Source organism: Hordeum vulgare, chromosome 1H (assembly GCF_904849725.1).
Source record: "Hordeum vulgare subsp. vulgare chromosome 1H, MorexV3_pseudomolecules_assembly, whole genome shotgun sequence".
NCBI lineage: Eukaryota > Viridiplantae > Streptophyta > Magnoliopsida > Poales > Poaceae > Hordeum > Hordeum vulgare.
In genome coordinates, this window is record NC_058518.1 from 54,683,811 (window position 1) to 54,698,364 (window position 14,554).

Below are 14,554 nucleotides of genomic sequence, written 5' to 3' on the forward strand. Positions count from 1 at the left end.
TCTTCTCGACAATAAGGAAATCATCGGTTCGAGAACCGCCCCGGGCGAGTTGACTCCCAACCCCGCCGCAGGAGAAGTAATCATCTTTAACGATTACCTCGAACGAGGTTTTAATCCGCCCGGGTCAAAGTTCTTTCGAGTCGTCCTACAGATCTAGGACCCAACTCCATCAGCAACCTGTGTCAGTTCCAGGTCTTTTGTGAGGTATACTTGAAGAGAGAGCCCATAATTCCTTTATTTTGCAACTTCTTCCATTTGAATCGCCATACCGAGTTTACCAACGGTCCCAACCACGAGCTCGGAGGAGTCAACATTCAAAGACGCCGCGAACGTGGATTCCCATCAGTTCTTCTGCCCAGCCATGCTAAGGGCTTTGCCGAGTCATGGTTTTATTGCCGAGACACCTCTCCACCCGGCGAAAACCCACTTCCAGGTTTCAGAGCAGATCGCCTGCCCATGGACTTCAAACTGCCCGAGAAGCTCATAGAAGAAGAAGAGTCAGAGTTTATCCCCATTTTCTCCGAGTTAAAGTCTTTGACCAACAACGGGCTCATCGGGATTGATCTATTCCGCTGCTGGATATAGTGGAACATCCTTCCCTTGAGTCGCCGAGACGGGCTGATGTATGAATATGATGGTACGGTAGACCATCTGCAGTGCTTCAATCGCAAAAGACTCTCAGAGAGTGAAATTGTCAGAATCATCAAGAAACTAACCGGCGAGACCTTGGAAGAATGTGCCAAGATTGGGCTCAAGGCCTTCTGCCGCTCCAACTCGGTGCAGCCAGTAAGAATCCATGTCGCCTTTCGTTTCTCTATACTTATCAATGCTCTTGGTTTGAAATTCACTTCTATTCACTAGAAACATGATCCATTTGGGCGAAGGGGCCCCAAAGTGACTGCCCAAAAGACCACCAAGCCGCCACCAAAAAAGAAGAAGAAGGCAAGCAAAAGTAAAGCCGCCACCAAAGATTCATCTTTTCTTGGCGAGTCACAAGCTGACGAAGCGCATTCAAAGGTAAGGCTTCCCCCTCACTCATTATCTATGTATTCCGACTTATGTTTATACCATGAGTTTTTATGTGTAGGGCGAGGACAATGAGAGCCAAGATGATGCGGTCAAGGTAATTTCCATTTCTTCCGACTCACCTTCTCCTTCTCCTAGACCAGCGAGGCGGATCTGTGGAAAAGTGCCCATGTCTCACCCATATGCTTATATGGACCCTGATTTCCTTTTGAAGAAAGCAAGATATACCCCCAAGCGCAAGACCCGTAGTCGCTCTGGCGTCTTAATCTCCGGACTGCCTGAGAAGACAACCGGTCGGAAACGCACCAGCGAGGTACACTTTTGTTTTATCTTACCCTTTCTTGTGTAAAATGTGACTCGCCGCTTCTTTAAGTTCAAGCCTTTGTTCTATCAGACTTCTCCCCCTACATCTGGCGACTCGGCAATATCAGCTCTCCCGCCTATGATTCGTGTACAAGGGTGAGTCTCTTTGTCAATCCCAATTTCTTCTAAACAACGATATGTGCTATTAATCTTGGTGCCTTTTCCTCAGAGCACAAGCAAAGAGAAGGAAAATCGGTGACCTATCTTCTGCTCCCAAAACAACTGACGCCTTAGGCACGAGCACCTCTGTCCCAGAGACTGATGAAGAGCAAGCGATGGCTCATGATATTCCTGCAGACGATATTCCCGATGCCCGGGATGACTCGCCTGTAATTTTGAAGGAAACCATTGATAAGGTTAACCCGCCAAGCCCTCTCAAGGCAACTGAAGATCCAGACGACGTCGTGGTCACCGGTACTCGCTATTCCACTCCTCCGGTTGCAGTACTTTCCAAGCATACCTCCAAGGAACCTCGCCCTTCTCCTGATCAATACACAAGTAAATTTGAGCTCCCCTAGTATGAGAAGCTGGAATTCGACCAACTTTGTTTTGGCTTCACAGGTCATCTGGAGAGGGATTATGAGATGAATAAGAGCTTGATTCATCTTATGAGGGTTAGGCATGTGGTACGCCTACTTATGTATTTTCCTTCACCCATTAGCCTTCCAAGGGCCGGCTCATCTTTTGAGAGATGAGCTGGGTCTTTGAATATACTAAAAATCTTCAACTGGTAGCCCCCAAGGGCTGGGTCATCTTTTGAAAGATGATCCGGGTCTTGAAAAAATCTTCAACCTGTAGCCCCCAAGGCCGAGTCATCTTTTGAAAGATGAGCCGGGTCTTGAAAAAAAATCTTCAACCTGTAGCCCCCAAGGGCCGGGTCATCTTTTGAAAGATGAGTCGGGTATTGAAAAAACTTTCAACCTGTAGCCCCCAAGGGTCGGGTCATCTTTTGAAAGATGAGTCGGGTCTTGAAAAAATCTTCAACCTGTAGCCCCCAAGGGTCGGGTCATCTTTTGAAAGATGAGCCGGGCCTTTAATATGGTATGATTTTGAAGAAAATGACACATTAGCCCCCAAGTATCAGGAGTATTGCTTGCAATAATGCTGAAACTTGTCTCCACAAATTTGATGTGCAGGATTCTGTGACCCAGACTGAGTCGGCTTTAGCCGACTTAAGAAAAAATCTGGCTGAACAACAAGATGCCCAATCCGAGTTGGAAAGGAAATACCACTTAATTCAGGCTGAGCTGGAGAAGATGAAAGCTGAACAGAAAAACCTAGAGAAGAAAGCCAAAGCTGACCAAACCGCCATTCTAAAGCGTGCTCAACAGGCTGAGGAAAAATTGGAAGCCGCCCAGCAGGAGCTTTCCGGCTTAAAGAAACATATTTCCAACATGACTGTCGCTATGTTTGGTAATTTGAGATCCAAGGCAGGGGGCCACCAGGGACACCACAAGCCCCCTAGCCGCGGCCAGGGGGGCCCGCGCCTCCGGGGCTTGTGGGCTCCCTGGGCCACCTCTGCCCTAGGTCTTTCGCCTATATATTCCCAAAAATTCTAGAAAAAATCAGGAGATCATTGGAACTACTTTTCCGCCGCCGCAAGCTTCTGTCTCCGCAAAATCCCATATGGGGCATGTTCTGGTGCCCTGCCGGAGGGGGGATTCGGATACGGAGGGCTTCTTCATCAACACCATGGCCTCTCCGATGATGCGTGAGTAGTTCACCATAGACCTATGGGTCCATAGCTAGTAGCTAGATGGCTTCTTCTCTCTCTTGGATCTTCAATACAAAGTTCTCCATTATCTTCATCGAGATCTATCCGATGTAATCTTCTTTGCGGTGTGTTTGTCGAGATCCGATGAATTGTGGATTTATGATCCGATTATCTATGAATCTTATTTGAGTTTCTTCTGATCTCTTATATGCATGATTTCATATCCTTGTAATTCTCTTCGAGTTGTGTGTTTTGTTTGGCCAACTTGATCTATCATTCATCAATGGGAGAAGTGCTTGGTTTTGGGTTCATACCGTGCGGGGACCTCACCCAGTGACAGAAGGGGTAGTGAGGCACGCATCGTATTGTTGCCATCAAGGGTAAAAAGATGGGGTTTTCATCATTAGTTTGAAATTATCCCTCTACATCATGTCATCTTGCTTAAGGCATTAATGTGTTCGTCATGAACTCAATACACTAGATGCATGCTAGATAGCGGTTGATGTGTGGAAGAATAGTAGTAGATGCAGAAAGTATCGGTCTACTTGTCTCGGACGTGATGCCTATATGTATGGTCATTGCCTTAGATATCGTCATGACTTTGCGTGGTTCTATCAATTGCTCGAGAGTAATTTGTTCACCCACCGTAATATTTGCTATTTTGAGAGAAGCCTCTAGTGAACACTAGGGCCCCCGGGTCTACTTCACACCATATTTTCAGCCTTACTCTTTTACTTCGTTGCACTTTCCGCCTTCACATCTCACTTTGCAATCAATCTTGAAGGGATTGACAACCCCTTTATAGCATTGGGTTAAAGCTCTTTTGTATTTGTGCAGGTACTTTGGACTTGACGCGATTCTCCTACTGGATTGATACGTTGGTTCTCAAACTGAGGGAAATACTTACTGCTCCTGTGCTGCATCGCCCTTTCCTCTTGAAGGGAAAGACCAACGCAAGCTCAAGAGACGACAAAAGGTTTGTGTCGACGTAGCAGTATTAAGGCTGAACTCAATGAGTGGAAGCCCCCAAGTGACCTATGATTCAGGAAGAAACCAGGCATAGGATCACAGAAGCGTATACGCTCTTACTGCGAAACGACTTGGGGACTAGTAGCCCCTAAGTAAGCCGGCTTAATTCTCAAAACCACATAAGGTGCTTATGTTTGAACCGTGCAACGTGGCAACTTTTGTCCTCTTTGGCTTTATCAAAGCCCAGTTTTGAAGTAAGTGCAGCATGGCGAGTTATGCTCTTTGACTTTGATAGCGTCCATGTTTGGGCGACTTATAGAACAATAAAGACTCATGCTTTCAAAAGCTGAAACGGCAAGGGACCCCGAAATTCGTGGGTGTCCGCTTTATTGCTTTCATAATTCATGGATTACAATTTTCTGAAAACTCGTAAAGAAAAAAGGGGGAGCTCATGGCTCTAAGTGTAGTAAGGCCGCAGATGGGCTATCTTCCAGGGGCGAATTGTCTCAACCTCTGTAGTTGGCCGATCTGGGCGAAGATCCACCGAGTAGTACGAGCCGTTCCGAAGAGCCTTGCTGATGAAAAACGGTCCTTCCCACGGAGGTGGTAGCTTGTGCATACGAGTATGATCTTGAATCAAACGGAGCACCAAGTCGCCTTCCTGGAAAGCCCGGCTCTTGACCCGGCGACTGTGGTAACATCGCAAGTCTTGTTGGTAAATTGTTGATCGTGATGCGGTTAAGTCTCGTTCCTCCTCCAAGGCGTCCGGCGAGTCCTGTCGCACCAGCTCGTTGTCCTGTTCCACGTAGACCGTGACTCATGGGGAATCATGTTTGATGTCACTTGGTAACACCGCTTCTGCTCCATAGACCAAAAGAAGGGAGTAAAACCCGTGGAGCGATTTGGAGTTGTCCTGATACTCCATAGTACTGACGGTAACTCCTCCACCCAACATCCTGGAGTACGTTCGAAAGGTACCATGAGCCGAGGCTTAATCCCTCGCAAAATTTCCTGATTCGCCCTCTTCGCTTGCCCATTAGACTGGGGATGTGCAACTTCGGAAACATCAAGTAGGATATGCTCTCGTGAAAAAAACTCTTGCATTGCACCTTTGGATAGATTGGTAACATTGTCAGTAATGATACTATGAGGATATCCAAATCTGAAAAGTAGTTTCTTCAAGAATTTGACGATCGTATCCGCATCACAGCTGTTAACAGGTTCCGCCTCCACCCACATGGTAAATTTGTCAACCGCCACCAATAGGTGAGTCTTTTTGGTCGAAGACATCTTGAAAGGGCCGACCATATCAAGCCCCCAGACTGCGAATGTCCAAGTGATTGGTATCATCCGTAATTCCTGAGCCAAATTTGGCGTCCAAATTTCTAGCAGCCGTCACATCGGCAAACGATCTCCTCTGCGTCTGCGTGAGCCGTCAGCCAATAGAAACCATGTCTGAAGGCCTTAGAAACCAAGGATCGGGACCCAGCATGATGACCGCAGTCGCCCGCGTGAATCTCATTGAGGATCATACACCCTTCTTCAGAAGAGACGCATCTTGGAAATACCCCTGACGTGCTTCGTTTGTGTAACTCGCCATTGTGTATGACCATGGATTTACACCGACGAACGATTTGGTGAGCTAATAAATCGTCGGCAGGTAACTCGCCTTTGGTGAGATATGCCATGTAAGGAGTCGCCCAATCTGGAGTAGCGTGAAGAGCCGCCACGAGTTGAGACTCGGGGTCCGGTACCGCTAAATCTTCCTCTGAACGCAATTTTACCGAGGGGTTATGCAATACATCCAAAAAGACATTGGGAGGAACTGGCTTACGTTGTGAACCAAGACGGGAAAGAGCATCCGTTGCTTCGTTAAGCTGCCGGTCGATGTGATCCACTTGATAACCATTGAAGTGACCCGCTACATCTGACACAGCTTGTCTATAAGCCGCCATCAAAGGGTCTCGTGAATCCCAGGTGCCAGAAACCTGCTGCGCCACCAGATCTGAATCGCCGAGACACCTGGCTCGTGTGAGATTCATCTATTTGGCTAGTCGCAAACCATGGAGCAAGGCTTCGTATTCTGCTGCATTATTGGTACATGGGAACATGAGCTGAAGGACAAAGCAAAATTTGTCACCTTGAAGCGAAGTTATCATCACACCAGCCCCCGAGCCTTCCAACTGTCTAGACCCGTCGAAATAGATGGTCCAATAAGTAAGATCGGGTCTTTCCTCTGGGATTTGTAACTCTGTCCAATCATTGATGAAATCCACGAGTGCTTGAGATTTATTGGCCGTCCGAGGCGTATACCGCACATGATGAGATCCGAGCTCGATGGCCCACTTAGAAATCCGTCTAGTGGCCTCTCGATTCTGTATGATGTCGCCGAGAGGGGCGGAACTGATGACCATGATCAGGTGTTCCTGGAAGTAATGCTTGAGCTTTCGACTCGCCATGAACACCCCGAAAACCAGCTTTTTCCAATGTTGGTAATGTTGCTTGGAGAGGGTGAGGACCTCGCTGATGAAATACACCAGCCGCTGGACCGGATCCTCCTTTCCTTCTTCCTTCCGCTCGACAACTACTGCCACGCTGACTACCTTGGAATTGGATAAAATGTACAGGAGCATAGGTTCCTTGTCTGCCGGAGCCGCCAACCCTGGCGGGTTAGCTAATTGCCGCTTCAAGTCTTCAAAAGCTTCATTGGCTTCGTCCGTCCATATGAAACGATCAGTTTTCTTGAGCAACTGGTAGAGAGGGGTGGCCTTCTCCCCAAGGCGACTTATAAAGAGGCTCAGAGCTATGATTCGACCCACCATATGCTGGACCTGGTTAACATTGGCTGGTTTCCCGAGTGAGGTAATTGCCTCAATCTTGTCCAGGTTGGCCTCAATGCCACGCTCCGACACCAAGAAAACCAATAACTTCCCCGCAGGGACACCAAAGACGCACTTGGTGGGGTTAAGCCTCATCAGGTAAACACGCAGGTTGTCAAAGGTTTCCTTGTGATCCTCCAAGAGCGACTCTTTTCGGTGAGACCTGACCACGATGTCATCCACATAAGCATGGACGTTACGGCCTATCTGGTTGTGCAAGCAATTCTGGATGCAACGCTGATAGGTTGCCCCGCACTGTTGAGCCCAAATGGCATAGACACGTAACAGAAGGCCCTGAATGGGGTTATGAAGGATGTCTTTTCCTGATCCGCCACTGCCATCTTGATCTGATGGTATCCCGAATAAGCATCCAAGAAACACAAACGTTCGCAACCCGTCGTCGAGTCAATAATTTGACCAATGCGGGGAAGGGCGAAGGGATCCTTCGGGCATGCTCTCTTGAGGTTGGTGTAGTCGATGCACATGCGGAAGGTGTCGTTTTTTTAGCACAAGGACCGGATTAGCCAGCCATTCAGGATGGAAAACCTTGATGATAAACCCAGCGGCCAGAAGCCGGGCTACTTCCTCTCCGATCGCCTTACGACGCTCTACATTGAACCTGCGAAGGTACTGTCGAACTGGCTTAACTTTAGGGTCAGTGTTAAGATGGTGCTCAGCGAATTCTCTCGGTACACCCGACATGTCAGAAGGTTTCCATGCAAAGATGTCCCGATTCTCATGCATGAATTCGATGAGCGCGCTTTCCTATTTGGGGTCGAGACCCGCCCCGATGGTGAACTGCTTCGTGGAATCGCCAGGTGTGAAGTCTATAACCTTGGTGTCGTCCGTTGGTTTAAACTTGAGGGGCGGCTCTGAATCGATGGTTCGCCTTTTGAGCGGTGTCATGTCGGCCGGGTCAATGTTAGCTTGGTGAAATTTGAGCTCCTCAGCCGCGTAAGCCGACTCGGCGTAAGCCGCGTCCCCTTCTTCACATTCTTGAGCTATCTTCCTATCTCCGCTGACAGTAATGGGACCCTTAGGGCCGGGCATCTTGAGTTTGAGATAAACATAGCATGGGCGGGCCATGAATCTGGCGTATGCCGGCCATCCAAACAATGCATGATAGGGGCTCTTGATCTTGACCACTTCGAACAGGAGAGCCTCGCTCCTGTAATTTGATTCTCTGCCAAAAGCCACGTTAAGTTTAATCCGCCCAATTGGATACGCAGACTTACCAGGCACAATGCCGTGGAAGACCGTGGATGATGGCATCAGGTCTTTCTCCAAGAGGTTCATCCGTCGGAAAATATGAAAGTATAAGATGTTGATGTTGCTGCCTCCGTCCATGAGAACCTTAGAAAGGGTGTACCCTCCGACTTGGGAAGCCACAACCAAAGCCAAGTCACCAGGGTTGTCAACTTAGGGGGGATGGTCTTCCCTGCTCCAGGGTTTAAGCTGTTCAAACCAATGGATGTATCGAGGGAGCGTCGGCTCAGCTATGCTGAAGGTTCTATGCTTCACCTTATGATCCCGCTTGCACGTACTGGTGGTGAACACGTGATACTGCCTGCTGCTCAGTTGTTTGGGGTTGTTCTGAAACCCGCCACAATCTTCCTATCGCTCGGGATCCCCTTGCACCGGGGGGGGTGGGGGTTGCTGGAACACTCCCGGCGGGTGGTACTGCTGGTTGTGAACTTGGTACTGCCGAGCGTTGCGTTGTGACCCGCCATGTGGTCCCGGGTTAGGAAAACCACCGAACGTGACCTGCCGTGACCCGGACGCGCCGGGATGTTCCTATCGCCCGCCCTGTTAGCCACCTTGACCTCTCCTGAGCGCCTCGGCCCGAAATTCCTGCATCACATAGCAATCCTCCCACGAGTGAGTCGCCGGTCTTTCCGTCGTGGCATGCTGCGGACAAGGGCCTTTGAGCATCTCGTGATAATTGCGTGGTTTCTTCCCGCTAAAGCCCCACTTCTTCTGACGCGAGTTTCTGTTGCCGGTATTGGTATTAGCAACAAATTCCGTAGGACCTTCCTGTTGTCTCTTTTTCTGTGCCCACCATGGTGGAGAATGGCCCTTGTGTAACTCGCCTTCCTGGCGGTACTAGCTTTGTCGTCGTCCTCTCCAGGATCCTTGGTGTCGTCTGACTCAGCATACCTGGTAGGGTATCCATTAACTCGCCCATGTCCTGTATTTTTCGCTTAAGTCGCCCTAGCTTTAGTACCAGAGGTTCGTAATGGCAGTTCTTCTCCAAGATCAACATCGCGTCAGCCGCCGAGATGCCTTCCGATGAATGAATAACTTCCGCGACTCGCCGGGTCCAATGGTGGACCGACTCATCTGGCCGCTGGACGCAGTGCTGTAGGTCGACGATGGTCATCGGGTGCTTGCAAGTCCCTCTGAAATTCTTGATGAAATGTTCTTTTAGCTCCGCCCAAGTGTTGATGGAGTTGGGTGGTAAGTTTTTCAACCACGCACCTGTCGTCCCTTCGAGCATCATAGTGAAGTACTTAGCGCAAACCGCCTCATTTACGTCGAGCATGTCCATCGCCAGCTTGTAACTCTCGATCCACGATCCTGGTTCGAGATCTGGTGAGTAATTAGGGACCTTCTGGGGCCCTTTGAAGTCCTTCGGCATTCGCTCGTTGCGCAAAACCGGTGCAAGACACGATACCTCGATGTCCTTGCCCCCGGCGTCCAGGGGCGCGGGAGGTGATGGTATGTAAGCCGGATAAACCTAAGCCGTCGCGGCTATTGGCTCTACTTGACGCGCGGCTCGTGCTGCATCCATGATATCTTGGGCTCGTGTGTCGGGCATCCCGAGCAGGTCGTGTTGAGGGAATCGCCTCGGCCCACTGGTTACTGCGGGCTAGTCCTCATGGCGACTTCTGGTGTGACTCGCCTGAGGCGTGGAGTGCAGCCGATCGAGGTTAAGAGAATATTGCGCGTGCTGGACCACGGCCGTCTTTAGCATCTCGATGGCGTTTCTGGACTCTATCTTGGCCAGGGAGTTTTCGTAGATCGGAAGGGACTCCAGGTGGCGGGTTGCCGCCAACACATTGTCTACAGGATTCAAGAAGTGACCCTATGGCGTCTGGAACCGAGTTGCATGGGCATCCATTGGCTGAGGCGGCGGCGTATTGGGTGGTGGAACCGTTCCTCCCCCTGGGACAGTTTGTAAAGGCCGATCAGGACCCGCCCCGGGGGTGCGCGGGGTGTCGAAAAGGCGAGTTGGATGCAAGTCGGCCGGGATGCGCCCGTGGTGCCTCCTTTGGTGAACGTCGTCGGACGCGTGGTGCCGTCTCTCGAGCCACCATCCCTCGGTGTTCAACCGCTCCGTCTCTGCTGTGATCGCAGCCTGCTGCATCTCCACCCTGGCGGCTTGTGCTTCCATGTCCCACTGTGCCTTGGCCATTGTCTCCCGCAGCTTGGCTAGCTCGGCGTTGACAGACTCCTGATTCTCGGTCGTGACTGTGGTTGCCATGAGGCTGGCAACCTCCGCCGCTAGCTCCGCCATGGTTTGTGCTGGGTGTTTGGACGTTCCACCAGTATCATTGTTGCCAGTTGGATTTTGCTGAGGTTGTGCTGACCCGGCCATGTAGATGGCGATTTGCCGACGGGACCTCTCGAAGACTTCGGGGTCCATTGCCAACGACAGCATTCCGAGTTGTCCTTTCTGGAGAGGGTGGATTGAATCTGCCTCATCCATGGATGACTCGCCGTCGAAATTGACCGGGATGATCTCATGGACCGCCACTTTGTCCTGTACGTCGTTTCCCTGCGTAAAACCGACGAAGGCGTGGTGACTCCTGTCTCGCCGTGTGATGGGGAGGACGTACCTGGCCGGCTCGACGATGTCGGTGGAGGTGTCCGACTCAAGTACGGGCATCCCAATCATGCCGATGAAGATGTTGATTTTGCCGAAGGGGGCTCGGTAGCCCGATTCGACTGAATCGGCTTCCGGCTCCCACAGCGAGTTGTCGATGTAGTACCTCCCACGGTGGCTCTTTGTCATGATGCTGACCGCGTAGCTTTCTAACCCCGGTAGGGCTCCCTTCAAGAACTCAACTCCACCGTGCGCAAGCCCCACGGTGGGCGCCAACTGTCGTGGTTTTGTCATGGCAGATATCCTCGTGAAAGGACTTAAAGATGGAGCCATCGCACCTTGGTGGCGACTCGAAGGGGGTGAGCGAAAGAAAAGACTCATATTTACCCAGGTTCGGCCCCTCGTGAGGAGGTAAAAGCCTACGTCCTACTTTGTGTGGATTAATGGTGGTTTCGACTACAAGGAGGGCGTAACTCGCTTGACCTAGCTCTCGATTCTCTCTAACTCGCCTGACCTTTCCTTGGGACTCGCCTTTATATACAGGTCAAGGCCCTAGGGTTTACAAAGTCTTGCCATGCTACTCTTTGTGGCTTTCCTTATCTCTAAGTCGTTGTGTCCTCCACGATTAGGAGCTTTCTTGGTAATCCATCATCCTCACGACCTCTTGAACCGCCATACAGCTTGTGGGCCACGGGACGCGCGTTGAATTGTAAGTCGCCCCTTCGATGACCCGGCCCACTAAGGGCGGGTTATCCACACGTAATATCCCCAACATTTATTGTATTGTTAAAACTTCGTTTGGGTGTGGAACCCAAGTACTTCCCTTCTGCATGGATGACTTTAATCCGTGCTGGATTCCTTTGAATTTATATGCATTTGGAGTTTGTTTGATTTTTGAATGGTCTCGAGTAAATAGGTTAGTATTAATTCGAAAATGTTTTTGGCTTAGGCGATTGATTCGCGGCTAAGCCCCCGAGTGAGAGGATTGCTCTTCACTCGGAGTAGTTTATATACTTAGGCGAAAACAGGTTCGCAACTAAGTCCCCAAGTGAACATATTGTTATTCACTTGGAAGTGTTTTTTAACTTAGGCGAAACATGTTCGCAGCTAAGCCCCCGGGTGTGAGGTTTGCTCTTCACTCGGAGTAGTTTTTATACTTCGGCGAAAACTAGTTCGCGGCTAAGCATCCGAGTGAACAGATTGTTATTCACTCACAAGGGTTTTTTAACTTAGGCAAAACATATTCGCAGCTAAGCCCCCGAGTATGAGGATTGCTCTTCACTCGGAGTAGTTTCTATACTTAGGCAAAGATTGGTTCGCAGCTAAATATCTGAGTGAATAGATTGTGATTCACTCGGAAGGGTTTTTAACTTAGGCGAAACGTGTTCATAGCTAAGCCCCTGAGTGTGAGGATTGATCTTCCCTCGGAATAGTTTTAATACTTAGGCGAAAACTGGTTCGCAGCTAAGCATCCGAGTGAACAAATTGTTATTCACTCAGAAGGGTTTTTCACTTAGGCGAAACATGTTCGCAGACAACCCCTGAATGTGAGGATTTCTCTTCACTCGGAGTAGTTTCTATACTTAGGCAAAAACTGGTTCGCAGCTAAGCATCCGAGTGAACAGATTGTTATTCACTCGGAAGAGTTTTTTAACTTAGGCGAAACATGTTCGCAGCTAAGCCCCCGAGTGTGAGGATTGCTCTTCGCTCGGGGTAGTTTCTATACTTAGGCGAAGACTGATTCACAGCTAAGCATCCGAGTGAACAGATTGTTATTCACCTGGAAGGGTTTTTTAACTTAGGGAAAACATGTTTGCAGCTAAGCCCCCGAGTGAGAGGATTGCTCTTCACTCGGAGTATGTTTTGGGTGTGAAACTACTCGATCAGAATCGACACAAATTGAAGATATTATGACTTCTACAAGCAACATTGTTCAACAGACTCTCTTATTACATCAATCCAACTGGTTGTCAAGCATAAAAACGTCGGAGTAGGTCCGCATTCCAAGCCCGAGGTTCATGGGCCCTCTTCTTAAGGTTGTAGATATGATAAGCTCCATTGTTTAGTACCTTGGTGATGACGAATGGTCCTTCCCATGTGGGAGCTAACTTATGAGGTCTCTGTTGATCCACTCGGAGCACCAAATCACCTTCGTGGAACGCCCGACTCCTGACATGTCTTGCATGGAAGCGACAAACGTCCTATTGATATGAAGTCGACCGAATCAAGGCCATCTCGTGCTCTTCCTCCAAGAGATCCACTCCGTCTTGCCGCGCTTGTTCAGCTTCAGCTTCTGAGTACAAATCCACACGGGGAGAATCATGAAGGCATGAAGGATATCACTCGGGAGGACAGCTTCAGCTCCATACACCAGGAAGAAGGGTGTGCGTCCAGTCGACCGGTTAGGAGTTGTTCTCAAGCCCCATAAGACAGATGGTAGTTCAGTTACCCAGGCTCCAGCTGCATGTTCCAAGTACCGCATGAGTCGTGGTTTCAGCCCTTGAAGGATAAGGACGTTTGCCCGCTCAGCTTGTCCATTGGTTTGGGGGTGTGTGAGAGACGCATAATCCATCCGAGTGCCTTGGGCAGAGCAAAAGCACCTGAACTCTTCTGAATCAAAGTTAGAGCCATTGACTGTTATGATGCTATGAGGAAATTTATACCGAATGTTATATCTCTCATGAACTTGATGGCGGTGCACGAGTCCAACATCTTTATTGGCTTGGCTTCAATCCATTTAGTAAACTTGTCGACTGCAACAAGCAAGTGAGTAAATCCACTCTGACCTGTTCGGAAGGGGGCGAGCATATCCAAACCCCAAACAACAAATGGCCAGATGAGTGGAATGGTCTTCAAGGCAAATGCAGACTTGTGAGACAAGTTTGAATAGAACCGGCAACCTTGACAGTGATCAACAATATCTTTGGCCATCTCATTAGCACGCGGCCAGAAGAACCCAGTTCGGAATGCTTTGGCAATGGTGGTCCAGGAGGACGCATGATGACCATAGGTCCCCGAGTGGATTTCTTCCAGGATCAGTCGGCTCTCCTCAGTGGAGATGCACCGTTGAGCTACACCGATAACACTTTCTCTCTACAGTTGATTACCCATCACAGTAAAATCCTTTGCTCTGCGAACAATCTTCTTAGCTTCAGCTTCATCTTTAGGGAGTTCTCTTCTCAGGATATAGGCGATGTATGGGACTGTCCACTCGGGTGTGATCACCAGGATTTCCATAACTAGATCAACCACTGCTGGGACGTCAACCTTAGTCGGATTGGAGGTGATCATTGCTACGGCAAGAAAAGTCCTTCCTAGGCAACGCGAGGAATTCTTCTTGCTACTTCTCTTGTTTGCGTCAGTTTTTACCTTGAAGAGGAAAGGGTGATGCAGCACAGGAGCTGTAAGTATTTCCCTCAGTTTGAGAACCAAGGTATCGATCCAGTAGGAGGGTCTCGTCAAGTCCAGAGTACCTGCGAAAACACAAACGAGCTTGCACCCAACGCTTCAAAGGGGTTGTCAATCCCTTCAAGATTGTTTGCAAAGTGAGATCTGAAGGCGGAAAGTGCAACGAAGTAAAAAGTGTAAGGCTGAAAACATGGTGTGGAGTAGACCCGGGGGCCATAGTGTTCACTAGAGGCTTCTCTCAAAATAGCAAATATCACGGTGGGTGAACAAATTACTGTCGAGCAATTGATAGAACCGCGCAAAGTCATGACGATATCTAAGGCAATGATCATACATAGAGGCATCACGTCCGAGACAAGTAGACCGGTA